Source organism: Anomaloglossus baeobatrachus, unplaced genomic scaffold, assembly GCF_048569485.1.
Source record: "Anomaloglossus baeobatrachus isolate aAnoBae1 unplaced genomic scaffold, aAnoBae1.hap1 Scaffold_325, whole genome shotgun sequence".
Lineage (NCBI taxonomy): Eukaryota > Metazoa > Chordata > Amphibia > Anura > Aromobatidae > Anomaloglossus > Anomaloglossus baeobatrachus.
The window spans coordinates 235,712-263,340 of NW_027442639.1; the positions used below are offsets into that span (position 1 = coordinate 235,712).

Below are 27,629 nucleotides of genomic sequence, written 5' to 3' on the forward strand. Positions count from 1 at the left end.
GAATTTTTATCTAACACACTTTTTACTTGCTTTATTCATCCAAATAGCAAACTCATCACCACTCAACTTCACCAACTCTGCTATGTCCCGTGCAGTATCTTGTTGTCAGTCTAATCTAGATCATGTGTAATTGAATGGAATAGATCCCTTTTGGACAAAGTGGAGTCAGATGCTGCAGTGACCACAGGTGTGAGAGGATCTACAATTGGCATCTGGTGTTATCTCTCTGCTTCCACTCCAAATAAAGTTACCTGTTGTTACCTGAACGTCAAATACTAAGAATGGGCGGCCTATGAAAGAATTAGTACTTTCATTAAGTATACTAAACCGGCTAATTGGGAATAGACAAACTGTAAAAAGCCCTCTGAGAAAGCCCCTCTCTAACCTTTGTTAGTAAGCTTTTCTGTAGCCTGCCTGTTGATGTATTTTCGGTTTGAACAGTGCACAACATGAAGAGACGGAACACTGGCGGCTTGTCACAATGCCCCCCGATGACATCACAATAGCGCTGCTGCCTAGAAAACAAGCTGCGCAGAAGAAGTTGTTCTTTGGGTGGGAGGGTGGGCTAGTGGAAGGAGGGGGCAATCTCTTTTTTTCCCGGGTGGTAGGGGGATGACAGGAGAAGGGAAGCGGGTGGTGAGAAAGGTACAGAGGGCAGGGTTTGGGGGCTGGGAAGGAAAGGGAAAAGATTAGGGTTTGGGGATGATGAAAGGGCTTTCTACGGGTAAGGATGGCAAAGGGTGGCAGTGACGGAAAGTCAGGCAACCTGTCCTGTCCGTCTTTTTGTATCGTGAATTGGAAAGACTGCAAGGGGGAGGGGAGTTGCTTGCGCCCTAAAGGAGGAGTTATTCAGATTCATTGCAGTGGGCGGCGGCTGCAAAACGCACCATTCTTCTTGTTTTTGCTCTGCAAAGCAGCCTTTTCAAGGGTTGGCTTGGGTGACAAAATGTCTTGTGTAGGCGTGGGTTTGTCTCCCTCTCGCTCTCTCTCCCTAAGATGTGTCCGGCATAGGCCAGGGTGCCACTCGAGGCCCAAACCAATTCTGGTTATCGCTTCTCGGCCTTTTGGCTAAGATCAAGTGTAGTATCTGTTCTTATCAGTTTAATATCTGATACGTCCCCTATCTGGGGACCATATATTAAATGGATTTTTAGAACAGGGAGATGGAAAAAGAGCTTGCTCTGTCCACTCCACGCATTGACCTGGTATTGCAGTACCTCCAGGAACGGTGCACCCCTTCTTAACCCAGTTTCCAAAAGCAGAACTCGATTCACCTGATTCATATTAGCCCGATTAGCGAATTGAAATGAATTTTTATCTAACACACTTTTTACTTGCTTTATTCATCCAAATAGCAAACTCATCACCACTCAACTTCACCAACTCTGCTATGTCCCGTGCAGTATCTTGTTGTCAGTCTAATCTAGATCATGTGTAATTGAATGGAATAGATCCCTTTTGGACAAAGTGGAGTCAGATGCTGCAGTGACCACAGGTGTGAGAGGATCTACAATTGGCATCTGGTGTTATCTCTCTGCTTCCACTCCAAATAAAGTTACCTGTTGTTACCTGAACGTCAAATACTAAGAATGGGCGGCCTATGAAAGAATTAGTACTTTCATTAAGTATACTAAACCGGCTAATTGGGAATAGACAAACTGTAAAAAGCCCTCTGAGAAAGCCCCTCTCTAACCTTTGTTAGTAAGCTTTTCTGTAGCCTGCCTGTTGATGTATTTTCGGTTTGAACAGTGCACAACATGAAGAGACGGAACACTGGCGGCTTGTCACAATGCCCCCCGATGACATCACAATAGCGCTGCTGCCTAGAAAACAAGCTGCGCAGAAGAAGTTGTTCTTTGGGTGGGAGGGTGGGCTAGTGGAAGGAGGGGGCAATCTCTTTTTTTCCCGGGTGGTAGGGGGATGACAGGAGAAGGGAAGCGGGTGGTGAGAAAGGTACAGAGGGCAGGGTTTGGGGGCTGGGAAGGAAAGGGAAAAGATTAGGGTTTGGGGATGATGAAAGGGCTTTCTACGGGTAAGGATGGCAAAGGGTGGCAGTGACGGAAAGTCAGGCAACCTGTCCTGTCCGTCTTTTTGTATCGTGAATTGGAAAGACTGCAAGGGGGAGGGGAGTTGCTTGCGCCCTAAAGGAGGAGTTATTCAGATTCATTGCAGTGGGCGGCGGCTGCAAAACGCACCATTCTTCTTGTTTTTGCTCTGCAAAGCAGCCTTTTCAAGGGTTGGCTTGGGTGACAAAATGTCTTGTGTAGGCGTGGGTTTGTCTCCCTCTCGCTCTCTCTCCCTAAGATGTGTCCGGCATAGGCCAGGGTGCCACTCGAGGCCCAAACCAATTCTGGTTATCGCTTCTCGGCCTTTTGGCTAAGATCAAGTGTAGTATCTGTTCTTATCAGTTTAATATCTGATACGTCCCCTATCTGGGGACCATATATTAAATGGATTTTTAGAACAGGGAGATGGAAAAAGAGCTTGCTCTGTCCACTCCACGCATTGACCTGGTATTGCAGTACCTCCAGGAACGGTGCACCCCTTCTTAACCCAGTTTCCAAAAGCAGAACTCGATTCACCTGATTCATATTAGCCCGATTAGCGAATTGAAATGAATTTTTATCTAACACACTTTTTACTTGCTTTATTCATCCAAATAGCAAACTCATCACCACTCAACTTCACCAACTCTGCTATGTCCCGTGCAGTATCTTGTTGTCAGTCTAATCTAGATCATGTGTAATTGAATGGAATAGATCCCTTTTGGACAAAGTGGAGTCAGATGCTGCAGTGACCACAGGTGTGAGAGGATCTACAATTGGCATCTGGTGTTATCTCTCTGCTTCCACTCCAAATAAAGTTACCTGTTGTTACCTGAACGTCAAATACTAAGAATGGGCGGCCTATGAAAGAATTAGTACTTTCATTAAGTATACTAAACCGGCTAATTGGGAATAGACAAACTGTAAAAAGCCCTCTGAGAAAGCCCCTCTCTAACCTTTGTTAGTAAGCTTTTCTGTAGCCTGCCTGTTGATGTATTTTCGGTTTGAACAGTGCACAACATGAAGAGACGGAACACTGGCGGCTTGTCACAATGCCCCCCGATGACATCACAATAGCGCTGCTGCCTAGAAAACAAGCTGCGCAGAAGAAGTTGTTCTTTGGGTGGGAGGGTGGGCTAGTGGAAGGAGGGGGCAATCTCTTTTTTTCCCGGGTGGTAGGGGGATGACAGGAGAAGGGAAGCGGGTGGTGAGAAAGGTACAGAGGGCAGGGTTTGGGGGCTGGGAAGGAAAGGGAAAAGATTAGGGTTTGGGGATGATGAAAGGGCTTTCTACGGGTAAGGATGGCAAAGGGTGGCAGTGACGGAAAGTCAGGCAACCTGTCCTGTCCGTCTTTTTGTATCGTGAATTGGAAAGACTGCAAGGGGGAGGGGAGTTGCTTGCGCCCTAAAGGAGGAGTTATTCAGATTCATTGCAGTGGGCGGCGGCTGCAAAACGCACCATTCTTCTTGTTTTTGCTCTGCAAAGCAGCCTTTTCAAGGGTTGGCTTGGGTGACAAAATGTCTTGTGTAGGCGTGGGTTTGTCTCCCTCTCGCTCTCTCTCCCTAAGATGTGTCCGGCATAGGCCAGGGTGCCACTCGAGGCCCAAACCAATTCTGGTTATCGCTTCTCGGCCTTTTGGCTAAGATCAAGTGTAGTATCTGTTCTTATCAGTTTAATATCTGATACGTCCCCTATCTGGGGACCATATATTAAATGGATTTTTAGAACAGGGAGATGGAAAAAGAGCTTTCTCTGTCCACTCCACGCATTGACCTGGTATTGCAGTACCTCCAGGAACGGTGCACCCCTTCTTAACCCAGTTTCCAAAAGCAGAACTCGATTCACCTGATTCATATTAGCCCGATTAGCGAATTGAAATGAATTTTTATCTAACACACTTTTTACTTGCTTTATTCATCCAAATAGCAAACTCATCACCACTCAACTTCACCAACTCTGCTATGTCCCGTGCAGTATCTTGTTGTCAGTCTAATCTAGATCATGTGTAATTGAATGGAATAGATCCCTTTTGGACAAAGTGGAGTCAGATGCTGCAGTGACCACAGGTGTGAGAGGATCTACAATTGGCATCTGGTGTTATCTCTCTGCTTCCACTCCAAATAAAGTTACCTGTTGTTACCTGAACGTCAAATACTAAGAATGGGCGGCCTATGAAAGAATTAGTACTTTCATTAAGTATACTAAACCGGCTAATTGGGAATAGACAAACTGTAAAAAGCCCTCTGAGAAAGCCCCTCTCTAACCTTTGTTAGTAAGCTTTTCTGTAGCCTGCCTGTTGATGTATTTTCGGTTTGAACAGTGCACAACATGAAGAGACGGAACACTGGCGGCTTGTCACAATGCCCCCCGATGACATCACAATAGCGCTGCTGCCTAGAAAACAAGCTGCGCAGAAGAAGTTGTTCTTTGGGTGGGAGGGTGGGCTAGTGGAAGGAGGGGGCAATCTCTTTTTTTCCCGGGTGGTAGGGGGATGACAGGAGAAGGGAAGCGGGTGGTGAGAAAGGTACAGAGGGCAGGGTTTGGGGGCTGGGAAGGAAAGGGAAAAGATTAGGGTTTGGGGATGATGAAAGGGCTTTCTACGGGTAAGGATGGCAAAGGGTGGCAGTGACGGAAAGTCAGGCAACCTGTCCTGTCCGTCTTTTTGTATCGTGAATTGGAAAGACTGCAAGGGGGAGGGGAGTTGCTTGCGCCCTAAAGGAGGAGTTATTCAGATTCATTGCAGTGGGCGGCGGCTGCAAAACGCACCATTCTTCTTGTTTTTGCTCTGCAAAGCAGCCTTTTCAAGGGTTGGCTTGGGTGACAAAATGTCTTGTGTAGGCGTGGGTTTGTCTCCCTCTCGCTCTCTCTCCCTAAGATGTGTCCGGCATAGGCCAGGGTGCCACTCGAGGCCCAAACCAATTCTGGTTATCGCTTCTCGGCCTTTTGGCTAAGATCAAGTGTAGTATCTGTTCTTATCAGTTTAATATCTGATACGTCCCCTATCTGGGGACCATATATTAAATGGATTTTTAGAACAGGGAGATGGAAAAAGAGCTTGCTCTGTCCACTCCACGCATTGACCTGGTATTGCAGTACCTCCAGGAACGGTGCACCCCTTCTTAACCCAGTTTCCAAAAGCAGAACTCGATTCACCTGATTCATATTAGCCCGATTAGCGAATTGAAATGAATTTTTATCTAACACACTTTTTACTTGCTTTATTCATCCAAATAGCAAACTCATCACCACTCAACTTCACCAACTCTGCTATGTCCCGTGCAGTATCTTGTTGTCAGTCTAATCTAGATCATGTGTAATTGAATGGAATAGATCCCTTTTGGACAAAGTGGAGTCAGATGCTGCAGTGACCACAGGTGTGAGAGGATCTACAATTGGCATCTGGTGTTATCTCTCTGCTTCCACTCCAAATAAAGTTACCTGTTGTTACCTGAACGTCAAATACTAAGAATGGGCGGCCTATGAAAGAATTAGTACTTTCATTAAGTATACTAAACCGGCTAATTGGGAATAGACAAACTGTAAAAAGCCCTCTGAGAAAGCCCCTCTCTAACCTTTGTTAGTAAGCTTTTCTGTAGCCTGCCTGTTGATGTATTTTCGGTTTGAACAGTGCACAACATGAAGAGACGGAACACTGGCGGCTTGTCACAATGCCCCCCGATGACATCACAATAGCGCTGCTGCCTAGAAAACAAGCTGCGCAGAAGAAGTTGTTCTTTGGGTGGGAGGGTGGGCTAGTGGAAGGAGGGGGCAATCTCTTTTTTTCCCGGGTGGTAGGGGGATGACAGGAGAAGGGAAGCGGGTGGTGAGAAAGGTACAGAGGGCAGGGTTTGGGGGCTGGGAAGGAAAGGGAAAAGATTAGGGTTTGGGGATGATGAAAGGGCTTTCTACGGGTAAGGATGGCAAAGGGTGGCAGTGACGGAAAGTCAGGCAACCTGTCCTGTCCGTCTTTTTGTATCGTGAATTGGAAAGACTGCAAGGGGGAGGGGAGTTGCTTGCGCCCTAAAGGAGGAGTTATTCAGATTCATTGCAGTGGGCGGCGGCTGCAAAACGCACCATTCTTCTTGTTTTTGCTCTGCAAAGCAGCCTTTTCAAGGGTTGGCTTGGGTGACAAAATGTCTTGTGTAGGCGTGGGTTTGTCTCCCTCTCGCTCTCTCTCCCTAAGATGTGTCCGGCATAGGCCAGGGTGCCACTCGAGGCCCAAACCAATTCTGGTTATCGCTTCTCGGCCTTTTGGCTAAGATCAAGTGTAGTATCTGTTCTTATCAGTTTAATATCTGATACGTCCCCTATCTGGGGACCATATATTAAATGGATTTTTAGAACAGGGAGATGGAAAAAGAGCTTGCTCTGTCCACTCCACGCATTGACCTGGTATTGCAGTACCTCCAGGAACGGTGCACCCCTTCTTAACCCAGTTTCCAAAAGCAGAACTCGATTCACCTGATTCATATTAGCCCGATTAGCGAATTGAAATGAATTTTTATCTAACACACTTTTTACTTGCTTTATTCATCCAAATAGCAAACTCATCACCACTCAACTTCACCAACTCTGCTATGTCCCGTGCAGTATCTTGTTGTCAGTCTAATCTAGATCATGTGTAATTGAATGGAATAGATCCCTTTTGGACAAAGTGGAGTCAGATGCTGCAGTGACCACAGGTGTGAGAGGATCTACAATTGGCATCTGGTGTTATCTCTCTGCTTCCACTCCAAATAAAGTTACCTGTTGTTACCTGAACGTCAAATACTAAGAATGGGCGGCCTATGAAAGAATTAGTACTTTCATTAAGTATACTAAACCGGCTAATTGGGAATAGACAAACTGTAAAAAGCCCTCTGAGAAAGCCCCTCTCTAACCTTTGTTAGTAAGCTTTTCTGTAGCCTGCCTGTTGATGTATTTTCGGTTTGAACAGTGCACAACATGAAGAGACGGAACACTGGCGGCTTGTCACAATGCCCCCCGATGACATCACAATAGCGCTGCTGCCTAGAAAACAAGCTGCGCAGAAGAAGTTGTTCTTTGGGTGGGAGGGTGGGCTAGTGGAAGGAGGGGGCAATCTCTTTTTTTCCCGGGTGGTAGGGGGATGACAGGAGAAGGGAAGCGGGTGGTGAGAAAGGTACAGAGGGCAGGGTTTGGGGGCTGGGAAGGAAAGGGAAAAGATTAGGGTTTGGGGATGATGAAAGGGCTTTCTACGGGTAAGGATGGCAAAGGGTGGCAGTGACGGAAAGTCAGGCAACCTGTCCTGTCCGTCTTTTTGTATCGTGAATTGGAAAGACTGCAAGGGGGAGGGGAGTTGCTTGCGCCCTAAAGGAGGAGTTATTCAGATTCATTGCAGTGGGCGGCGGCTGCAAAACGCACCATTCTTCTTGTTTTTGCTCTGCAAAGCAGCCTTTTCAAGGGTTGGCTTGGGTGACAAAATGTCTTGTGTAGGCGTGGGTTTGTCTCCCTCTCGCTCTCTCTCCCTAAGATGTGTCCGGCATAGGCCAGGGTGCCACTCGAGGCCCAAACCAATTCTGGTTATCGCTTCTCGGCCTTTTGGCTAAGATCAAGTGTAGTATCTGTTCTTATCAGTTTAATATCTGATACGTCCCCTATCTGGGGACCATATATTAAATGGATTTTTAGAACAGGGAGATGGAAAAAGAGCTTGCTCTGTCCACTCCACGCATTGACCTGGTATTGCAGTACCTCCAGGAACGGTGCACCCCTTCTTAACCCAGTTTCCAAAAGCAGAACTCGATTCACCTGATTCATATTAGCCCGATTAGCGAATTGAAATGAATTTTTATCTAACACACTTTTTACTTGCTTTATTCATCCAAATAGCAAACTCATCACCACTCAACTTCACCAACTCTGCTATGTCCCGTGCAGTATCTTGTTGTCAGTCTAATCTAGATCATGTGTAATTGAATGGAATAGATCCCTTTTGGACAAAGTGGAGTCAGATGCTGCAGTGACCACAGGTGTGAGAGGATCTACAATTGGCATCTGGTGTTATCTCTCTGCTTCCACTCCAAATAAAGTTACCTGTTGTTACCTGAACGTCAAATACTAAGAATGGGCGGCCTATGAAAGAATTAGTACTTTCATTAAGTATACTAAACCGGCTAATTGGGAATAGACAAACTGTAAAAAGCCCTCTGAGAAAGCCCCTCTCTAACCTTTGTTAGTAAGCTTTTCTGTAGCCTGCCTGTTGATGTATTTTCGGTTTGAACAGTGCACAACATGAAGAGACGGAACACTGGCGGCTTGTCACAATGCCCCCCGATGACATCACAATAGCGCTGCTGCCTAGAAAACAAGCTGCGCAGAAGAAGTTGTTCTTTGGGTGGGAGGGTGGGCTAGTGGAAGGAGGGGGCAATCTCTTTTTTTCCCGGGTGGTAGGGGGATGACAGGAGAAGGGAAGCGGGTGGTGAGAAAGGTACAGAGGGCAGGGTTTGGGGGCTGGGAAGGAAAGGGAAAAGATTAGGGTTTGGGGATGATGAAAGGGCTTTCTACGGGTAAGGATGGCAAAGGGTGGCAGTGACGGAAAGTCAGGCAACCTGTCCTGTCCGTCTTTTTGTATCGTGAATTGGAAAGACTGCAAGGGGGAGGGGAGTTGCTTGCGCCCTAAAGGAGGAGTTATTCAGATTCATTGCAGTGGGCGGCGGCTGCAAAACGCACCATTCTTCTTGTTTTTGCTCTGCAAAGCAGCCTTTTCAAGGGTTGGCTTGGGTGACAAAATGTCTTGTGTAGGCGTGGGTTTGTCTCCCTCTCGCTCTCTCTCCCTAAGATGTGTCCGGCATAGGCCAGGGTGCCACTCGAGGCCCAAACCAATTCTGGTTATCGCTTCTCGGCCTTTTGGCTAAGATCAAGTGTAGTATCTGTTCTTATCAGTTTAATATCTGATACGTCCCCTATCTGGGGACCATATATTAAATGGATTTTTAGAACAGGGAGATGGAAAAAGAGCTTGCTCTGTCCACTCCACGCATTGACCTGGTATTGCAGTACCTCCAGGAACGGTGCACCCCTTCTTAACCCAGTTTCCAAAAGCAGAACTCGATTCACCTGATTCATATTAGCCCGATTAGCGAATTGAAATGAATTTTTATCTAACACACTTTTTACTTGCTTTATTCATCCAAATAGCAAACTCATCACCACTCAACTTCACCAACTCTGCTATGTCCCGTGCAGTATCTTGTTGTCAGTCTAATCTAGATCATGTGTAATTGAATGGAATAGATCCCTTTTGGACAAAGTGGAGTCAGATGCTGCAGTGACCACAGGTGTGAGAGGATCTACAATTGGCATCTGGTGTTATCTCTCTGCTTCCACTCCAAATAAAGTTACCTGTTGTTACCTGAACGTCAAATACTAAGAATGGGCGGCCTATGAAAGAATTAGTACTTTCATTAAGTATACTAAACCGGCTAATTGGGAATAGACAAACTGTAAAAAGCCCTCTGAGAAAGCCCCTCTCTAACCTTTGTTAGTAAGCTTTTCTGTAGCCTGCCTGTTGATGTATTTTCGGTTTGAACAGTGCACAACATGAAGAGACGGAACACTGGCGGCTTGTCACAATGCCCCCCGATGACATCACAATAGCGCTGCTGCCTAGAAAACAAGCTGCGCAGAAGAAGTTGTTCTTTGGGTGGGAGGGTGGGCTAGTGGAAGGAGGGGGCAATCTCTTTTTTTCCCGGGTGGTAGGGGGATGACAGGAGAAGGGAAGCGGGTGGTGAGAAAGGTACAGAGGGCAGGGTTTGGGGGCTGGGAAGGAAAAGGAAAAGATTAGGGTTTGGGGATGATGAAAGGGCTTTCTACGGGTAAGGATGGCAAAGGGTGGCAGTGACGGAAAGTCAGGCAACCTGTCCTGTCCGTCTTTTTGTATCGTGAATTGGAAAGACTGCAAGGGGGAGGGGAGTTGCTTGCGCCCTAAAGGAGGAGTTATTCAGATTCATTGCAGTGGGCGGCGGCTGCAAAACGCACCATTCTTCTTGTTTTTGCTCTGCAAAGCAGCCTTTTCAAGGGTTGGCTTGGGTGACAAAATGTCTTGTGTAGGCGTGGGTTTGTCTCCCTCTCGCTCTCTCTCCCTAAGATGTGTCCGGCATAGGCCAGGGTGCCACTCGAGGCCCAAACCAATTCTGGTTATCGCTTCTCGGCCTTTTGGCTAAGATCAAGTGTAGTATCTGTTCTTATCAGTTTAATATCTGATACGTCCCCTATCTGGGGACCATATATTAAATGGATTTTTAGAACAGGGAGATGGAAAAAGAGCTTGCTCTGTCCACTCCACGCATTGACCTGGTATTGCAGTACCTCCAGGAACGGTGCACCCCTTCTTAACCCAGTTTCCAAAAGCAGAACTCGATTCACCTGATTCATATTAGCCCGATTAGCGAATTGAAATGAATTTTTATCTAACACACTTTTTACTTGCTTTATTCATCCAAATAGCAAACTCATCACCACTCAACTTCACCAACTCTGCTATGTCCCGTGCAGTATCTTGTTGTCAGTCTAATCTAGATCATGTGTAATTGAATGGAATAGATCCCTTTTGGACAAAGTGGAGTCAGATGCTGCAGTGACCACAGGTGTGAGAGGATCTACAATTGGCATCTGGTGTTATCTCTCTGCTTCCACTCCAAATAAAGTTACCTGTTGTTACCTGAACGTCAAATACTAAGAATGGGCGGCCTATGAAAGAATTAGTACTTTCATTAAGTATACTAAACCGGCTAATTGGGAATAGACAAACTGTAAAAAGCCCTCTGAGAAAGCCCCTCTCTAACCTTTGTTAGTAAGCTTTTCTGTAGCCTGCCTGTTGATGTATTTTCGGTTTGAACAGTGCACAACATGAAGAGACGGAACACTGGCGGCTTGTCACAATGCCCCCCGATGACATCACAATAGCGCTGCTGCCTAGAAAACAAGCTGCGCAGAAGAAGTTGTTCTTTGGGTGGGAGGGTGGGCTAGTGGAAGGAGGGGGCAATCTCTTTTTTTCCCGGGTGGTAGGGGGATGACAGGAGAAGGGAAGCGGGTGGTGAGAAAGGTACAGAGGGCAGGGTTTGGGGGCTGGGAAGGAAAGGGAAAAGATTAGGGTTTGGGGATGATGAAAGGGCTTTCTACGGGTAAGGATGGCAAAGGGTGGCAGTGACGGAAAGTCAGGCAACCTGTCCTGTCCGTCTTTTTGTATCGTGAATTGGAAAGACTGCAAGGGGGAGGGGAGTTGCTTGCGCCCTAAAGGAGGAGTTATTCAGATTCATTGCAGTGGGCGGCGGCTGCAAAACGCACCATTCTTCTTGTTTTTGCTCTGCAAAGCAGCCTTTTCAAGGGTTGGCTTGGGTGACAAAATGTCTTGTGTAGGCGTGGGTTTGTCTCCCTCTCGCTCTCTCTCCCTAAGATGTGTCCGGCATAGGCCAGGGTGCCACTCGAGGCCCAAACCAATTCTGGTTATCGCTTCTCGGCCTTTTGGCTAAGATCAAGTGTAGTATCTGTTCTTATCAGTTTAATATCTGATACGTCCCCTATCTGGGGACCATATATTAAATGGATTTTTAGAACAGGGAGATGGAAAAAGAGCTTGCTCTGTCCACTCCACGCATTGACCTGGTATTGCAGTACCTCCAGGAACGGTGCACCCCTTCTTAACCCAGTTTCCAAAAGCAGAACTCAATTCACCTGATTCATATTAGCCCGATTTAATGAATTGGAAGAAAGCATACGTCTTCATATGCACCTCAATTTGGCCCATTCACTTTTCACACTTCCTCCTTTTGTTTTTTATCTTTCACACTTTTGACTTTCTTTATTCATCCAAATAGCAAACTCATCACCACTCAACCTGACCAACTCGGCTATGTCCCCGTGCTGCAGTTCTCTGTCTTATCTAGATCATTTGCAATTGAATGGAATAGATCCCTTTTGGACAAAGTGGATTCACCTGCTGCTGCAGTGACCACAGGTGTGATAAGATCTAGAATTGGCATCTGGTGCGATCTCTCCGCTTCCACTCCAAAGAAAGTTACCTGTTTATTCCTATCATGCATTGGTTTTTGGGGTTTTCTTTGAGTAATGATGATCTCTTTAGTAGTCTGTTGGCGCCCTCTCCTGGAGGAATAGTTTGCTTGCTCTTGGACATTCTAAAAGAGAGGTCATGATAGACATTGAGCTTCTGAGCTCAATTGGGGACAGTCATGGGTGATGAATGTTTGCAACCTACTGCGAAGCCTCATACCGCAATATAAGGAACGTCAAATACTAAGAAAGGGCGGCCTATGAAAGAATTACTACTTTCAATAAGTACACTTAAACGGCTAATTGGGAATAGAAAAACTGTAAAAAGCCCTCTGAGAAAGCCCCCCTCTAACCTTTGATAGTAAGCTTTTCTGTAGTCTGCCTGTTGATGTATTTTCCGTTTGAACTGTGCACAACATGAAGAGACGGAACACTGGCGGCTTGTCACAATGCCCCCCGATGACATCACAATAGCGCTGCTGCCTAGAAAACAAGCTGCGCAGAAGAAGTTGTTCTTTGGGTGGGAGGGTGGGCTAGTGGAAGGAGGGGGCAATCTCTTTTTTTCCCGGGTGGTAGGGGGATGACAGGAGAAGGGAAGCGGGTGGTGAGAAAGGTACAGAGGGCAGGGTTTGGGGGCTGGGAAGGAAAGGGAAAAGATTAGGGTTTGGGGATGATGAAAGGGCTTTCTACGGGTAAGGATGGCAAAGGGTGGCAGTGACGGAAAGTCAGGCAACCTGTCCTGTCCGTCTTTTTGTATCGTGAATTGGAAAGACTGCAAGGGGGAGGGGAGTTGCTTGCGCCCTAAAGGAGGAGTTATTCAGATTCATTGCAGTGGGCGGCGGCTGCAAAACGCACCATTCTTCTTGTTTTTGCTCTGCAAAGCAGCCTTTTCAAGGGTTGGCTTGGGTGACAAAATGTCTTGTGTAGGCGTGGGTTTGTCTCCCTCTCGCTCTCTCTCCCTAAGATGTGTCCGGCATAGGCCAGGGTGCCACTCGAGGCCCAAACCAATTCTGGTTATCGCTTCTCGGCCTTTTGGCTAAGATCAAGTGTAGTATCTGTTCTTATCAGTTTAATATCTGATACGTCCCCTATCTGGGGACCATATATTAAATGGATTTTTAGAACAGGGAGATGGAAAAAGAGCTTGCTCTGTCCACTCCACGCATTGACCTGGTATTGCAGTACCTCCAGGAACGGTGCACCCCTTCTTAACCCAGTTTCCAAAAGCAGAACTCAATTCACCTGATTCATATTAGCCCGATTTAATGAATTGGAAGAAAGCATACGTCTTCATATGCACCTCAATTTGGCCCATTCACTTTTCACACTTCCTCCTTTTGTTTTTTATCTTTCACACTTTTGACTTTCTTTATTCATCCAAATAGCAAACTCATCACCACTCAACCTGACCAACTCGGCTATGTCCCCGTGCTGCAGTTCTCTGTCTTATCTAGATCATTTGCAATTGAATGGAATAGATCCCTTTTGGACAAAGTGGATTCACCTGCTGCTGCAGTGACCACAGGTGTGATAAGATCTAGAATTGGCATCTGGTGCGATCTCTCCGCTTCCACTCCAAAGAAAGTTACCTGTTTATTCCTATCATGCATTGGTTTTTGGGGTTTTCTTTGAGTAATGATGATCTCTTTAGTAGTCTGTTGGCGCCCTCTCCTGGAGGAATAGTTTGCTTGCTCTTGGACATTCTAAAAGAGAGGTCATGATAGACATTGAGCTTCTGAGCTCAATTGGGGACAGTCATGGGTGATGAATGTTTGCAACCTACTGCGAAGCCTCATACCGCAATATAAGGAACGTCAAATACTAAGAAAGGGCGGCCTATGAAAGAATTACTACTTTCAATAAGTACACTTAAACGGCTAATTGGGAATAGAAAAACTGTAAAAAGCCCTCTGAGAAAGCCCCCCTCTAACCTTTGATAGTAAGCTTTTCTGTAGTCTGCCTGTTGATGTATTTTCCGTTTGAACTGTGCACAACATGAAGAGACGGAACACTGGCGGCTTGTCACAATGCCCCCCGATGACATCACAATAGCGCTGCTGCCTAGAAAACAAGCTGCGCAGAAGAAGTTGTTCTTTGGGTGGGAGGGTGGGCTAGTGGAAGGAGGGGGCAATCTCTTTTTTTCCCGGGTGGTAGGGGGATGACAGGAGAAGGGAAGCGGGTGGTGAGAAAGGTACAGAGGGCAGGGTTTGGGGGCTGGGAAGGAAAGGGAAAAGATTAGGGTTTGGGGATGATGAAAGGGCTTTCTACGGGTAAGGATGGCAAAGGGTGGCAGTGACGGAAAGTCAGGCAACCTGTCCTGTCCGTCTTTTTGTATCGTGAATTGGAAAGACTGCAAGGGGGAGGGGAGTTGCTTGCGCCCTAAAGGAGGAGTTATTCAGATTCATTGCAGTGGGCGGCGGCTGCAAAACGCACCATTCTTCTTGTTTTTGCTCTGCAAAGCAGCCTTTTCAAGGGTTGGCTTGGGTGACAAAATGTCTTGTGTAGGCGTGGGTTTGTCTCCCTCTCGCTCTCTCTCCCTAAGATGTGTCCGGCATAGGCCAGGGTGCCACTCGAGGCCCAAACCAATTCTGGTTATCGCTTCTCGGCCTTTTGGCTAAGATCAAGTGTAGTATCTGTTCTTATCAGTTTAATATCTGATACGTCCCCTATCTGGGGACCATATATTAAATGGATTTTTAGAACAGGGAGATGGAAAAAGAGCTTGCTCTGTCCACTCCACGCATTGACCTGGTATTGCAGTACCTCCAGGAACGGTGCACCCCTTCTTAACCCAGTTTCCAAAAGCAGAACTCAATTCACCTGATTCATATTAGCCCGATTTAATGAATTGGAAGAAAGCATACGTCTTCATATGCACCTCAATTTGGCCCATTCACTTTTCACACTTCCTCCTTTTGTTTTTTATCTTTCACACTTTTGACTTTCTTTATTCATCCAAATAGCAAACTCATCACCACTCAACCTGACCAACTCGGCTATGTCCCCGTGCTGCAGTTCTCTGTCTTATCTAGATCATTTGCAATTGAATGGAATAGATCCCTTTTGGACAAAGTGGATTCACCTGCTGCTGCAGTGACCACAGGTGTGATAAGATCTAGAATTGGCATCTGGTGCGATCTCTCCGCTTCCACTCCAAAGAAAGTTACCTGTTTATTCCTATCATGCATTGGTTTTTGGGGTTTTCTTTGAGTAATGATGATCTCTTTAGTAGTCTGTTGGCGCCCTCTCCTGGAGGAATAGTTTGCTTGCTCTTGGACATTCTAAAAGAGAGGTCATGATAGACATTGAGCTTCTGAGCTCAATTGGGGACAGTCATGGGTGATGAATGTTTGCAACCTACTGCGAAGCCTCATACCGCAATATAAGGAACGTCAAATACTAAGAAAGGGCGGCCTATGAAAGAATTACTACTTTCAATAAGTACACTTAAACGGCTAATTGGGAATAGAAAAACTGTAAAAAGCCCTCTGAGAAAGCCCCCCTCTAACCTTTGATAGTAAGCTTTTCTGTAGTCTGCCTGTTGATGTATTTTCCGTTTGAACTGTGCACAACATGAAGAGACGGAACACTGGCGGCTTGTCACAATGCCCCCCGATGACATCACAATAGCGCTGCTGCCTAGAAAACAAGCTGCGCAGAAGAAGTTGTTCTTTGGGTGGGAGGGTGGGCTAGTGGAAGGAGGGGGCAATCTCTTTTTTTCCCGGGTGGTAGGGGGATGACAGGAGAAGGGAAGCGGGTGGTGAGAAAGGTACAGAGGGCAGGGTTTGGGGGCTGGGAAGGAAAGGGAAAAGATTAGGGTTTGGGGATGATGAAAGGGCTTTCTACGGGTAAGGATGGCAAAGGGTGGCAGTGACGGAAAGTCAGGCAACCTGTCCTGTCCGTCTTTTTGTATCGTGAATTGGAAAGACTGCAAGGGGGAGGGGAGTTGCTTGCGCCCTAAAGGAGGAGTTATTCAGATTCATTGCAGTGGGCGGCGGCTGCAAAACGCACCATTCTTCTTGTTTTTGCTCTGCAAAGCAGCCTTTTCAAGGGTTGGCTTGGGTGACAAAATGTCTTGTGTAGGCGTGGGTTTGTCTCCCTCTCGCTCTCTCTCCCTAAGATGTGTCCGGCATAGGCCAGGGTGCCACTCGAGGCCCAAACCAATTCTGGTTATCGCTTCTCGGCCTTTTGGCTAAGATCAAGTGTAGTATCTGTTCTTATCAGTTTAATATCTGATACGTCCCCTATCTGGGGACCATATATTAAATGGATTTTTAGAACAGGGAGATGGAAAAAGAGCTTGCTCTGTCCACTCCACGCATTGACCTGGTATTGCAGTACCTCCAGGAACGGTGCACCCCTTCTTAACCCAGTTTCCAAAAGCAGAACTCAATTCACCTGATTCATATTAGCCCGATTTAATGAATTGGAAGAAAGCATACGTCTTCATATGCACCTCAATTTGGCCCATTCACTTTTCACACTTCCTCCTTTTGTTTTTTATCTTTCACACTTTTGACTTTCTTTATTCATCCAAATAGCAAACTCATCACCACTCAACCTGACCAACTCGGCTATGTCCCCGTGCTGCAGTTCTCTGTCTTATCTAGATCATTTGCAATTGAATGGAATAGATCCCTTTTGGACAAAGTGGATTCACCTGCTGCTGCAGTGACCACAGGTGTGATAAGATCTAGAATTGGCATCTGGTGCGATCTCTCCGCTTCCACTCCAAAGAAAGTTACCTGTTTATTCCTATCATGCATTGGTTTTTGGGGTTTTCTTTGAGTAATGATGATCTCTTTAGTAGTCTGTTGGCGCCCTCTCCTGGAGGAATAGTTTGCTTGCTCTTGGACATTCTAAAAGAGAGGTCATGATAGACATTGAGCTTCTGAGCTCAATTGGGGACAGTCATGGGTGATGAATGTTTGCAACCTACTGCGAAGCCTCATACCGCAATATAAGGAACGTCAAATACTAAGAAAGGGCGGCCTATGAAAGAATTACTACTTTCAATAAGTACACTTAAACGGCTAATTGGGAATAGAAAAACTGTAAAAAGCCCTCTGAGAAAGCCCCCCTCTAACCTTTGATAGTAAGCTTTTCTGTAGTCTGCCTGTTGATGTATTTTCCGTTTGAACTGTGCACAACATGAAGAGACGGAACACTGGCGGCTTGTCACAATGCCCCCCGATGACATCACAATAGCGCTGCTGCCTAGAAAACAAGCTGCGCAGAAGAAGTTGTTCTTTGGGTGGGAGGGTGGGCTAGTGGAAGGAGGGGGCAATCTCTTTTTTTCCCGGGTGGTAGGGGGATGACAGGAGAAGGGAAGCGGGTGGTGAGAAAGGTACAGAGGGCAGGGTTTGGGGGCTGGGAAGGAAAGGGAAAAGATTAGGGTTTGGGGATGATGAAAGGGCTTTCTACGGGTAAGGATGGCAAAGGGTGGCAGTGACGGAAAGTCAGGCAACCTGTCCTGTCCGTCTTTTTGTATCGTGAATTGGAAAGACTGCAAGGGGGAGGGGAGTTGCTTGCGCCCTAAAGGAGGAGTTATTCAGATTCATTGCAGTGGGCGGCGGCTGCAAAACGCACCATTCTTCTTGTTTTTGCTCTGCAAAGCAGCCTTTTCAAGGGTTGGCTTGGGTGACAAAATGTCTTGTGTAGGCGTGGGTTTGTCTCCCTCTCGCTCTCTCTCCCTAAGATGTGTCCGGCATAGGCCAGGGTGCCACTCGAGGCCCAAACCAATTCTGGTTATCGCTTCTCGGCCTTTTGGCTAAGATCAAGTGTAGTATCTGTTCTTATCAGTTTAATATCTGATACGTCCCCTATCTGGGGACCATATATTAAATGGATTTTTAGAACAGGGAGATGGAAAAAGAGCTTGCTCTGTCCACTCCACGCATTGACCTGGTATTGCAGTACCTCCAGGAACGGTGCACCCCTTCTTAACCCAGTTTCCAAAAGCAGAACTCAATTCACCTGATTCATATTAGCCCGATTGAATGAATTGGAAGAAAGCATACGTCTTCATATGCACCTCAATTTGGCCCATTCACTTTTCACACTTCCTCCTTTTGTTTTTTATCTTTCACACTTTTGACTTTCTTTATTCATCCAAATAGCAAACTCATCACCACTCAACCTGACCAACTCGGCTATGTCCCCGTGCTGCAGTTCTCTGTCTTATCTAGATCATTTGCAATTGAATGGAATAGATCCCTTTTGGACAAAGTGGATTCACCTGCTGCTGCAGTGACCACAGGTGTGATAAGATCTAGAATTGGCATCTGGTGCGATCTCTCCGCTTCCACTCCAAAGAAAGTTACCTGTTTATTCCTATCATGCATTGGTTTTTGGGGTTTTCTTTGAGTAATGATGATCTCTTTAGTAGTCTGTTGGCGCCCTCTCCTGGAGGAATAGTTTGCTTGCTCTTGGACATTCTAAAAGAGAGGTCATGATAGACATTGAGCTTCTGAGCTCAATTGGGGACAGTCATGGGTGATGAATGTTTGCAACCTACTGCGAAGCCTCATACCGCAATATAAGGAACGTCAAATACTAAGAAAGGGCGGCCTATGAAAGAATTACTACTTTCAATAAGTACACTTAAACGGCTAATTGGGAATAGAAAAACTGTAAAAAGCCCTCTGAGAAAGCCCCCCTCTAACCTTTGATAGTAAGCTTTTCTGTAGTCTGCCTGTTGATGTATTTTCCGTTTGAACTGTGCACAACATGAAGAGACGGAACACTGGCGGCTTGTCACAATGCCCCCCGATGACATCACAATAGCGCTGCTGCCTAGAAAACAAGCTGCGCAGAAGAAGTTGTTCTTTGGGTGGGAGGGTGGGCTAGTGGAAGGAGGGGGCAATCTCTTTTTTTCCCGGGTGGTAGGGGGATGACAGGAGAAGGGAAGCGGGTGGTGAGAAAGGTACAGAGGGCAGGGTTTGGGGGCTGGGAAGGAAAGGGAAAAGATTAGGGTTTGGGGATGATGAAAGGGCTTTCTACGGGTAAGGATGGCAAAGGGTGGCAGTGACGGAAAGTCAGGCAACCTGTCCTGTCCGTCTTTTTGTATCGTGAATTGGAAAGACTGCAAGGGGGAGGGGAGTTGCTTGCGCCCTAAAGGAGGAGTTATTCAGATTCATTGCAGTGGGCGGCGGCTGCAAAACGCACCATTCTTCTTGTTTTTGCTCTGCAAAGCAGCCTTTTCAAGGGTTGGCTTGGGTGACAAAATGTCTTGTGTAGGCGTGGGTTTGTCTCCCTCTCGCTCTCTCTCCCTAAGATGTGTCCGGCATAGGCCAGGGTGCCACTCGAGGCCCAAACCAATTCTGGTTATCGCTTCTCGGCCTTTTGGCTAAGATCAAGTGTAGTATCTGTTCTTATCAGTTTAATATCTGATACGTCCCCTATCTGGGGACCATATATTAAATGGATTTTTAGAACAGGGAGATGGAAAAAGAGCTTGCTCTGTCCACTCCACGCATTGACCTGGTATTGCAGTACCTCCAGGAACGGTGCACCCCTTCTTAACCCAGTTTCCAAAAGCAGAACTCAATTCACCTGATTCATATTAGCCCGATTTAATGAATTGGAAGAAAGCATACGTCTTCATATGCACCTCAATTTGGCCCATTCACTTTTCACACTTCCTCCTTTTGTTTTTTATCTTTCACACTTTTGACTTTCTTTATTCATCCAAATAGCAAACTCATCACCACTCAACCTGACCAACTCGGCTATGTCCCCGTGCTGCAGTTCTCTGTCTTATCTAGATCATTTGCAATTGAATGGAATAGATCCCTTTTGGACAAAGTGGATTCACCTGCTGCTGCAGTGACCACAGGTGTGATAAGATCTAGAATTGGCATCTGGTGCGATCTCTCCGCTTCCACTCCAAAGAAAGTTACCTGTTTATTCCTATCATGCATTGGTTTTTGGGGTTTTCTTTGAGTAATGATGATCTCTTTAGTAGTCTGTTGGCGCCCTCTCCTGGAGGAATAGTTTGCTTGCTCTTGGACATTCTAAAAGAGAGGTCATGATAGACATTGAGCTTCTGAGCTCAATTGGGGACAGTCATGGGTGATGAATGTTTGCAACCTACTGCGAAGCCTCATACCGCAATATAAGGAACGTCAAATACTAAGAAAGGGCGGCCTATGAAAGAATTACTACTTTCAATAAGTACACTTAAACGGCTAATTGGGAATAGAAAAACTGTAAAAAGCCCTCTGAGAAAGCCCCCCTCTAACCTTTGATAGTAAGCTTTTCTGTAGTCTGCCTGTTGATGTATTTTCCGTTTGAACTGTGCACAACATGAAGAGACGGAACACTGGCGGCTTGTCACAATGCCCCCCGATGACATCACAATAGCGCTGCTGCCTAGAAAACAAGCTGCGCAGAAGAAGTTGTTCTTTGGGTGGGAGGGTGGGCTAGTGGAAGGAGGGGGCAATCTCTTTTTTTCCCGGGTGGTAGGGGGATGACAGGAGAAGGGAAGCGGGTGGTGAGAAAGGTACAGAGGGCAGGGTTTGGGGGCTGGGAAGGAAAGGGAAAAGATTAGGGTTTGGGGATGATGAAAGGGCTTTCTACGGGTAAGGATGGCAAAGGGTGGCAGTGACGGAAAGTCAGGCAACCTGTCCTGTCCGTCTTTTTGTATCGTGAATTGGAAAGACTGCAAGGGGGAGGGGAGTTGCTTGCGCCCTAAAGGAGGAGTTATTCAGATTCATTGCAGTGGGCGGCGGCTGCAAAACGCACCATTCTTCTTGTTTTTGCTCTGCAAAGCAGCCTTTTCAAGGGTTGGCTTGGGTGACAAAATGTCTTGTGTAGGCGTGGGTTTGTCTCCCTCTCGCTCTCTCTCCCTAAGATGTGTCCGGCATAGGCCAGGGTGCCACTCGAGGCCCAAACCAATTCTGGTTATCGCTTCTCGGCCTTTTGGCTAAGATCAAGTGTAGTATCTGTTCTTATCAGTTTAATATCTGATACGTCCCCTATCTGGGGACCATATATTAAATGGATTTTTAGAACAGGGAGATGGAAAAAGAGCTTGCTCTGTCCACTCCACGCATTGACCTGGTATTGCAGTACCTCCAGGAACGGTGCACCCCTTCTTAACCCAGTTTCCAAAAGCAGAACTCAATTCACCTGATTCATATTAGCCCGATTTAATGAATTGGAAGAAAGCATACGTCTTCATATGCACCTCAATTTGGCCCATTCACTTTTCACACTTCCTCCTTTTGTTTTTTATCTTTCACACTTTTGACTTTCTTTATTCATCCAAATAGCAAACTCATCACCACTCAACCTGACCAACTCGGCTATGTCCCCGTGCTGCAGTTCTCTGTCTTATCTAGATCATTTGCAATTGAATGGAATAGATCCCTTTTGGACAAAGTGGATTCACCTGCTGCTGCAGTGACCACAGGTGTGATAAGATCTAGAATTGGCATCTGGTGCGATCTCTCCGCTTCCACTGCAAAGAAAGTTACCTGTTTATTCCTATCATGCATTGGTTTTTGGGGTTTTCTTTGAGTAATGATGATCTCTTTAGTAGTCTGTTGGCGCCCTCTCCTGGAGGAATAGTTTGCTTGCTCTTGGACATTCTAAAAGAGAGGTCATGATAGACATTGAGCTTCTGAGCTCAATTGGGGACAGTCATGGGTGATGAATGTTTGCAACCTACTGCGAAGCCTCATACCGCAATATAAGGAACGTCAAATACTAAGAAAGGGCGGCCTATGAAAGAATTACTACTTTCAATAAGTACACTTAAACGGCTAATTGGGAATAGAAAAACTGTAAAAAGCCCTCTGAGAAAGCCCCCCTCTAACCTTTGATAGTAAGCTTTTCTGTAGTCTGCCTGTTGATGTATTTTCCGTTTGAACTGTGCACAACATGAAGAGACGGAACACTGGCGGCTTGTCACAATGCCCCCCGATGACATCACAATAGCGCTGCTGCCTAGAAAACAAGCTGCGCAGAAGAAGTTGTTCTTTGGGTGGGAGGGTGGGCTAGTGGAAGGAGGGGGCAATCTCTTTTTTTCCCGGGTGGTAGGGGGATGACAGGAGAAGGGAAGCGGGTGGTGAGAAAGGTACAGAGGGCAGGGTTTGGGGGCTGGGAAGGAAAGGGAAAAGATTAGGGTTTGGGGATGATGAAAGGGCTTTCTACGGGTAAGGATGGCAAAGGGTGGCAGTGACGGAAAGTCAGGCAACCTGTCCTGTCCGTCTTTTTGTATCGTGAATTGGAAAGACTGCAAGGGGGAGGGGAGTTGCTTGCGCCCTAAAGGAGGAGTTATTCAGATTCATTGCAGTGGGCGGCGGCTGCAAAACGCACCATTCTTCTTGTTTTTGCTCTGCAAAGCAGCCTTTTCAAGGGTTGGCTTGGGTGACAAAATGTCTTGTGTAGGCGTGGGTTTGTCTCCCTCTCGCTCTCTCTCCCTAAGATGTGTCCGGCATAGGCCAGGGTGCCACTCGAGGCCCAAACCAATTCTGGTTATCGCTTCTCGGCCTTTTGGCTAAGATCAAGTGTAGTATCTGTTCTTATCAGTTTAATATCTGATACGTCCCCTATCTGGGGACCATATATTAAATGGATTTTTAGAACAGGGAGATGGAAAAAGAGCTTGCTCTGTCCACTCCACGCATTGACCTGGTATTGCAGTACCTCCAGGAACGGTGCACCCCTTCTTAACCCAGTTTCCAAAAGCAGAACTCAATTCACCTGATTCATATTAGCCCGATTTAATGAATTGGAAGAAAGCATACGTCTTCATATGCACCTCAATTTGGCCCATTCACTTTTCACACTTCCTCCTTTTGTTTTTTATCTTTCACACTTTTGACTTTCTTTATTCATCCAAATAGCAAACTCATCACCACTCAACCTGACCAACTCGGCTATGTCCCCGTGCTGCAGTTCTCTGTCTTATCTAGATCATTTGCAATTGAATGGAATAGATCCCTTTTGGACAAAGTGGATTCACCTGCTGCTGCAGTGACCACAGGTGTGATAAGATCTAGAATTGGCATCTGGTGCGATCTCTCCGCTTCCACTGCAAAGAAAGTTACCTGTTTATTCCTATCATGCATTGGTTTTTGGGGTTTTCTTTGAGTAATGATGATCTCTTTAGTAGTCTGTTGGCGCCCTCTCCTGGAGGAATAGTTTGCTTGCTCTTGGACATTCTAAAAGAGAGGTCATGATAGACATTGAGCTTCTGAGCTCAATTGGGGACAGTCATGGGTGATGAATGTTTGCAACCTACTGCGAAGCCTCATACCGCAATATAAGGAACGTCAAATACTAAGAAAGGGCGGCCTATGAAAGAATTACTACTTTCAATAAGTACACTTAAACGGCTAATTGGGAATAGAAAAACTGTAAAAAGCCCTCTGAGAAAGCCCCCCTCTAACCTTTGATAGTAAGCTTTTCTGTAGTCTGCCTGTTGATGTATTTTCCGTTTGAACTGTGCACAACATGAAGAGACGGAACACTGGCGGCTTGTCACAATGCCCCCCGATGACATCACAATAGCGCTGCTGCCTAGAAAACAAGCTGCGCAGAAGAAGTTGTTCTTTGGGTGGGAGGGTGGGCTAGTGGAAGGAGGGGGCAATCTCTTTTTTTCCCGGGTGGTAGGGGGATGACAGGAGAAGGGAAGCGGGTGGTGAGAAAGGTACAGAGGGCAGGGTTTGGGGGCTGGGAAGGAAAGGGAAAAGATTAGGGTTTGGGGATGATGAAAGGGCTTTCTACGGGTAAGGATGGCAAAGGGTGGCAGTGACGGAAAGTCAGGCAACCTGTCCTGTCCGTCTTTTTGTATCGTGAATTGGAAAGACTGCAAGGGGGAGGGGAGTTGCTTGCGCCCTAAAGGAGGAGTTATTCAGATTCATTGCAGTGGGCGGCGGCTGCAAAACGCACCATTCTTCTTGTTTTTGCTCTGCAAAGCAGCCTTTTCAAGGGTTGGCTTGGGTGACAAAATGTCTTGTGTAGGCGTGGGTTTGTCTCCCTCTCGCTCTCTCTCCCTAAGATGTGTCCGGCATAGGCCAGGGTGCCACTCGAGGCCCAAACCAATTCTGGTTATCGCTTCTCGGCCTTTTGGCTAAGATCAAGTGTAGTATCTGTTCTTATCAGTTTAATATCTGATACGTCCCCTATCTGGGGACCATATATTAAATGGATTTTTAGAACAGGGAGATGGAAAAAGAGCTTGCTCTGTCCACTCCACGCATTGACCTGGTATTGCAGTACCTCCAGGAACGGTGCACCCCTTCTTAACCCAGTTTCCAAAAGCAGAACTCAATTCACCTGATTCATATTAGCCCGATTTAATGAATTGGAAGAAAGCATACGTCTTCATATGCACCTCAATTTGGCCCATTCACTTTTCACACTTCCTCCTTTTGTTTTTTATCTTTCACACTTTTGACTTTCTTTATTCATCCAAATAGCAAACTCATCACCACTCAACCTGACCAACTCGGCTATGTCCCCGTGCTGCAGTTCTCTGTCTTATCTAGATCATTTGCAATTGAATGGAATAGATCCCTTTTGGACAAAGTGGATTCACCTGCTGCTGCAGTGACCACAGGTGTGATAAGATCTAGAATTGGCATCTGGTGCGATCTCTCCGCTTCCACTCCAAAGAAAGTTACCTGTTTATTCCTATCATGCATTGGTTTTTGGGGTTTTCTTTGAGTAATGATGATCTCTTTAGTAGTCTGTTGGCGCCCTCTCCTGGAGGAATAGTTTGCTTGCTCTTGGACATTCTAAAAGAGAGGTCATGATAGACATTGAGCTTCTGAGCTCAATTGGGGACAGTCATGGGTGATGAATGTTTGCAACCTACTGCGAAGCCTCATACCGCAATATAAGGAACGTCAAATACTAAGAAAGGGCGGCCTATGAAAGAATTACTACTTTCAATAAGTACACTTAAACGGCTAATTGGGAATAGAAAAACTGTAAAAAGCCCTCTGAGAAAGCCCCCCTCTAACCTTTGATAGTAAGCTTTTCTGTAGTCTGCCTGTTGATGTATTTTCCGTTTGAACTGTGCACAACATGAAGAGACGGAACACTGGCGGCTTGTCACAATGCCCCCCGATGACATCACAATAGCGCTGCTGCCTAGAAAACAAGCTGCGCAGAAGAAGTTGTTCTTTGGGTGGGAGGGTGGGCTAGTGGAAGGAGGGGGCAATCTCTTTTTTTCCCGGGTGGTAGGGGGATGACAGGAGAAGGGAAGCGGGTGGTGAGAAAGGTACAGAGGGCAGGGTTTGGGGGCTGGGAAGGAAAGGGAAAAGATTAGGGTTTGGGGATGATGAAAGGGCTTTCTACGGGTAAGGATGGCAAAGGGTGGCAGTGACGGAAAGTCAGGCAACCTGTCCTGTCCGTCTTTTTGTATCGTGAATTGGAAAGACTGCAAGGGGGAGGGGAGTTGCTTGCGCCCTAAAGGAGGAGTTATTCAGATTCATTGCAGTGGGCGGCGGCTGCAAAACGCACCATTCTTCTTGTTTTTGCTCTGCAAAGCAGCCTTTTCAAGGGTTGGCTTGGGTGACAAAATGTCTTGTGTAGGCGTGGGTTTGTCTCCCTCTCGCTCTCTCTCCCTAAGATGTGTCCGGCATAGGCCAGGGTGCCACTCGAGGCCCAAACCAATTCTGGTTATCGCTTCTCGGCCTTTTGGCTAAGATCAAGTGTAGTATCTGTTCTTATCAGTTTAATATCTGATACGTCCCCTATCTGGGGACCATATATTAAATGGATTTTTAGAACAGGGAGATGGAAAAAGAGCTTGCTCTGTCCACTCCACGCATTGACCTGGTATTGCAGTACCTCCAGGAACGGTGCACCCCTTCTTAACCCAGTTTCCAAAAGCAGAACTCAATTCACCTGATTCATATTAGCCCGATTTAATGAATTGGAAGAAAGCATACGTCTTCATATGCACCTCAATTTGGCCCATTCACTTTTCACACTTCCTCCTTTTGTTTTTTATCTTTCACACTTTTGACTTTCTTTATTCATCCAAATAGCAAACTCATCACCACTCAACCTGACCAACTCGGCTATGTCCCCGTGCTGCAGTTCTCTGTCTTATCTAGATCATTTGCAATTGAATGGAATAGATCCCTTTTGGACAAAGTGGATTCACCTGCTGCTGCAGTGACCACAGGTGTGATAAGATCTAGAATTGGCATCTGGTGCGATCTCTCCGCTTCCACTCCAAAGAAAGTTACCTGTTTATTCCTATCATGCATTGGTTTTTGGGGTTTTCTTTGAGTAATGATGATCTCTTTAGTAGTCTGTTGGCGCCCTCTCCTGGAGGAATAGTTTGCTTGCTCTTGGACATTCTAAAAGAGAGGTCATGATAGACATTGAGCTTCTGAGCTCAATTGGGGACAGTCATGGGTGATGAATGTTTGCAACCTACTGCGAAGCCTCATACCGCAATATAAGGAACGTCAAATACTAAGAAAGGGCGGCCTATGAAAGATTTACTACTTTCAATAAGTACACTTAAACGGCTAATTGGGAATAGAAAAACTGTAAAAAGCCCTCTGAGAAAGCCCCCCTCTAACCTTTGATAGTAAGCTTTTCTGTAGTCTGCCTGTTGATGTATTTTCCGTTTGAACTGTGCACAACATGAAGAGACGGAACACTGGCGGCTTGTCACAATGCCCCCCGATGACATCACAATAGCGCTGCTGCCTAGAAAACAAGCTGCGCAGAAGAAGTTGTTCTTTGGGTGGGAGGGTGGGCTAGTGGAAGGAGGGGGCAATCTCTTTTTTTCCCGGGTGGTAGGGGGATGACAGGAGAAGGGAAGCGGGTGGTGAGAAAGGTACAGAGGGCAGGGTTTGGGGGCTGGGAAGGAAAGGGAAAAGATTAGGGTTTGGGGATGATGAAAGGGCTTTCTACGGGTAAGGATGGCAAAGGGTGGCAGTGACGGAAAGTCAGGCAACCTGTCCTGTCCGTCTTTTTGTATCGTGAATTGGAAAGACTGCAAGGGGGAGGGGAGTTGCTTGCGCCCTAAAGGAGGAGTTATTCAGATTCATTGCAGTGGGCGGCGGCTGCAAAACGCACCATTCTTCTTGTTTTTGCTCTGCAAAGCAGCCTTTTCAAGGGTTGGCTTGGGTGACAAAATGTCTTGTGTAGGCGTGGGTTTGTCTCCCTCTCGCTCTCTCTCCCTAAGATGTGTCCGGCATAGGCCAGGGTGCCACTCGAGGCCCAAACCAATTCTGGTTATCGCTTCTCGGCCTTTTGGCTAAGATCAAGTGTAGTATCTGTTCTTATCAGTTTAATATCTGATACGTCCCCTATCTGGGGACCATATATTAAATGGATTTTTAGAACAGGGAGATGGAAAAAGAGCTTGCTCTGTCCACTCCACGCATTGACCTGGTATTGCAGTACCTCCAGGAACGGTGCACCCCTTCTTAACCCAGTTTCCAAAAGCAGAACTCAATTCACCTGATTCATATTAGCCCGATTTAATGAATTGGAAGAAAGCATACGTCTTCATATGCACCTCAATTTGGCCCATTCACTTTTCACACTTCCTCCTTTTGTTTTTTATCTTTC

General features: G+C 46.4%; 19 non-coding genes across 19 annotated transcripts; all 19 read left to right on the forward strand.

Moving 5' to 3' along the window:
- The first annotated feature begins 1,048 nt into the window (after positions 1 to 1,048).
- On the forward strand, positions 1,049 to 1,239 carry LOC142270053 (U2 spliceosomal RNA). Its single transcript, XR_012735423.1, has one exon. It is a non-coding gene; the product is annotated as a U2 spliceosomal RNA (small nuclear RNA).
- A 1,117-nt stretch (positions 1,240 to 2,356) lies between these two features.
- Positions 2,357 to 2,547, forward strand: LOC142270055 (U2 spliceosomal RNA). Its single transcript, XR_012735424.1, has one exon. It is a non-coding gene; the product is annotated as a U2 spliceosomal RNA (small nuclear RNA).
- A 1,117-nt stretch (positions 2,548 to 3,664) lies between these two features.
- Positions 3,665 to 3,855, forward strand: LOC142270124 (U2 spliceosomal RNA). The gene has a single exon (XR_012735486.1). It is a non-coding gene; the product is annotated as a U2 spliceosomal RNA (small nuclear RNA).
- A 1,117-nt stretch (positions 3,856 to 4,972) lies between these two features.
- LOC142270056 (U2 spliceosomal RNA) lies at positions 4,973 to 5,163 on the forward strand. Its single transcript, XR_012735425.1, has one exon. It is a non-coding gene; the product is annotated as a U2 spliceosomal RNA (small nuclear RNA).
- A 1,117-nt stretch (positions 5,164 to 6,280) lies between these two features.
- Positions 6,281 to 6,471, forward strand: LOC142270058 (U2 spliceosomal RNA). Its single transcript, XR_012735427.1, has one exon. It is a non-coding gene; the product is annotated as a U2 spliceosomal RNA (small nuclear RNA).
- A 1,117-nt stretch (positions 6,472 to 7,588) lies between these two features.
- LOC142270059 (U2 spliceosomal RNA) lies at positions 7,589 to 7,779 on the forward strand. Its single transcript, XR_012735428.1, has one exon. It is a non-coding gene; the product is annotated as a U2 spliceosomal RNA (small nuclear RNA).
- A 1,117-nt stretch (positions 7,780 to 8,896) lies between these two features.
- On the forward strand, positions 8,897 to 9,087 carry LOC142270060 (U2 spliceosomal RNA). The gene has a single exon (XR_012735429.1). It is a non-coding gene; the product is annotated as a U2 spliceosomal RNA (small nuclear RNA).
- A 1,117-nt stretch (positions 9,088 to 10,204) lies between these two features.
- Positions 10,205 to 10,395, forward strand: LOC142270061 (U2 spliceosomal RNA). The gene has a single exon (XR_012735430.1). It is a non-coding gene; the product is annotated as a U2 spliceosomal RNA (small nuclear RNA).
- Positions 10,396 to 11,512: 1,117 nt separating this feature from the next.
- LOC142270062 (U2 spliceosomal RNA) lies at positions 11,513 to 11,703 on the forward strand. Its single transcript, XR_012735431.1, has one exon. It is a non-coding gene; the product is annotated as a U2 spliceosomal RNA (small nuclear RNA).
- Positions 11,704 to 13,090: 1,387 nt separating this feature from the next.
- Positions 13,091 to 13,281, forward strand: LOC142270063 (U2 spliceosomal RNA). The gene has a single exon (XR_012735432.1). It is a non-coding gene; the product is annotated as a U2 spliceosomal RNA (small nuclear RNA).
- Positions 13,282 to 14,668: 1,387 nt separating this feature from the next.
- LOC142270064 (U2 spliceosomal RNA) lies at positions 14,669 to 14,859 on the forward strand. The gene has a single exon (XR_012735433.1). It is a non-coding gene; the product is annotated as a U2 spliceosomal RNA (small nuclear RNA).
- Positions 14,860 to 16,246: 1,387 nt separating this feature from the next.
- Positions 16,247 to 16,437, forward strand: LOC142270066 (U2 spliceosomal RNA). The gene has a single exon (XR_012735434.1). It is a non-coding gene; the product is annotated as a U2 spliceosomal RNA (small nuclear RNA).
- Positions 16,438 to 17,824: 1,387 nt separating this feature from the next.
- LOC142270067 (U2 spliceosomal RNA) lies at positions 17,825 to 18,015 on the forward strand. The gene has a single exon (XR_012735435.1). It is a non-coding gene; the product is annotated as a U2 spliceosomal RNA (small nuclear RNA).
- Positions 18,016 to 19,402: 1,387 nt separating this feature from the next.
- LOC142270068 (U2 spliceosomal RNA) lies at positions 19,403 to 19,593 on the forward strand. Its single transcript, XR_012735436.1, has one exon. It is a non-coding gene; the product is annotated as a U2 spliceosomal RNA (small nuclear RNA).
- Positions 19,594 to 20,980: 1,387 nt separating this feature from the next.
- LOC142270070 (U2 spliceosomal RNA) lies at positions 20,981 to 21,171 on the forward strand. Its single transcript, XR_012735438.1, has one exon. It is a non-coding gene; the product is annotated as a U2 spliceosomal RNA (small nuclear RNA).
- A 1,387-nt stretch (positions 21,172 to 22,558) lies between these two features.
- Positions 22,559 to 22,749, forward strand: LOC142270071 (U2 spliceosomal RNA). Its single transcript, XR_012735439.1, has one exon. It is a non-coding gene; the product is annotated as a U2 spliceosomal RNA (small nuclear RNA).
- A 1,387-nt stretch (positions 22,750 to 24,136) lies between these two features.
- LOC142270072 (U2 spliceosomal RNA) lies at positions 24,137 to 24,327 on the forward strand. Its single transcript, XR_012735440.1, has one exon. It is a non-coding gene; the product is annotated as a U2 spliceosomal RNA (small nuclear RNA).
- Positions 24,328 to 25,714: 1,387 nt separating this feature from the next.
- On the forward strand, positions 25,715 to 25,905 carry LOC142270073 (U2 spliceosomal RNA). The gene has a single exon (XR_012735441.1). It is a non-coding gene; the product is annotated as a U2 spliceosomal RNA (small nuclear RNA).
- A 1,387-nt stretch (positions 25,906 to 27,292) lies between these two features.
- Positions 27,293 to 27,483, forward strand: LOC142270074 (U2 spliceosomal RNA). Its single transcript, XR_012735442.1, has one exon. It is a non-coding gene; the product is annotated as a U2 spliceosomal RNA (small nuclear RNA).
- Positions 27,484 to 27,629: the final 146 nt, after the last annotated feature.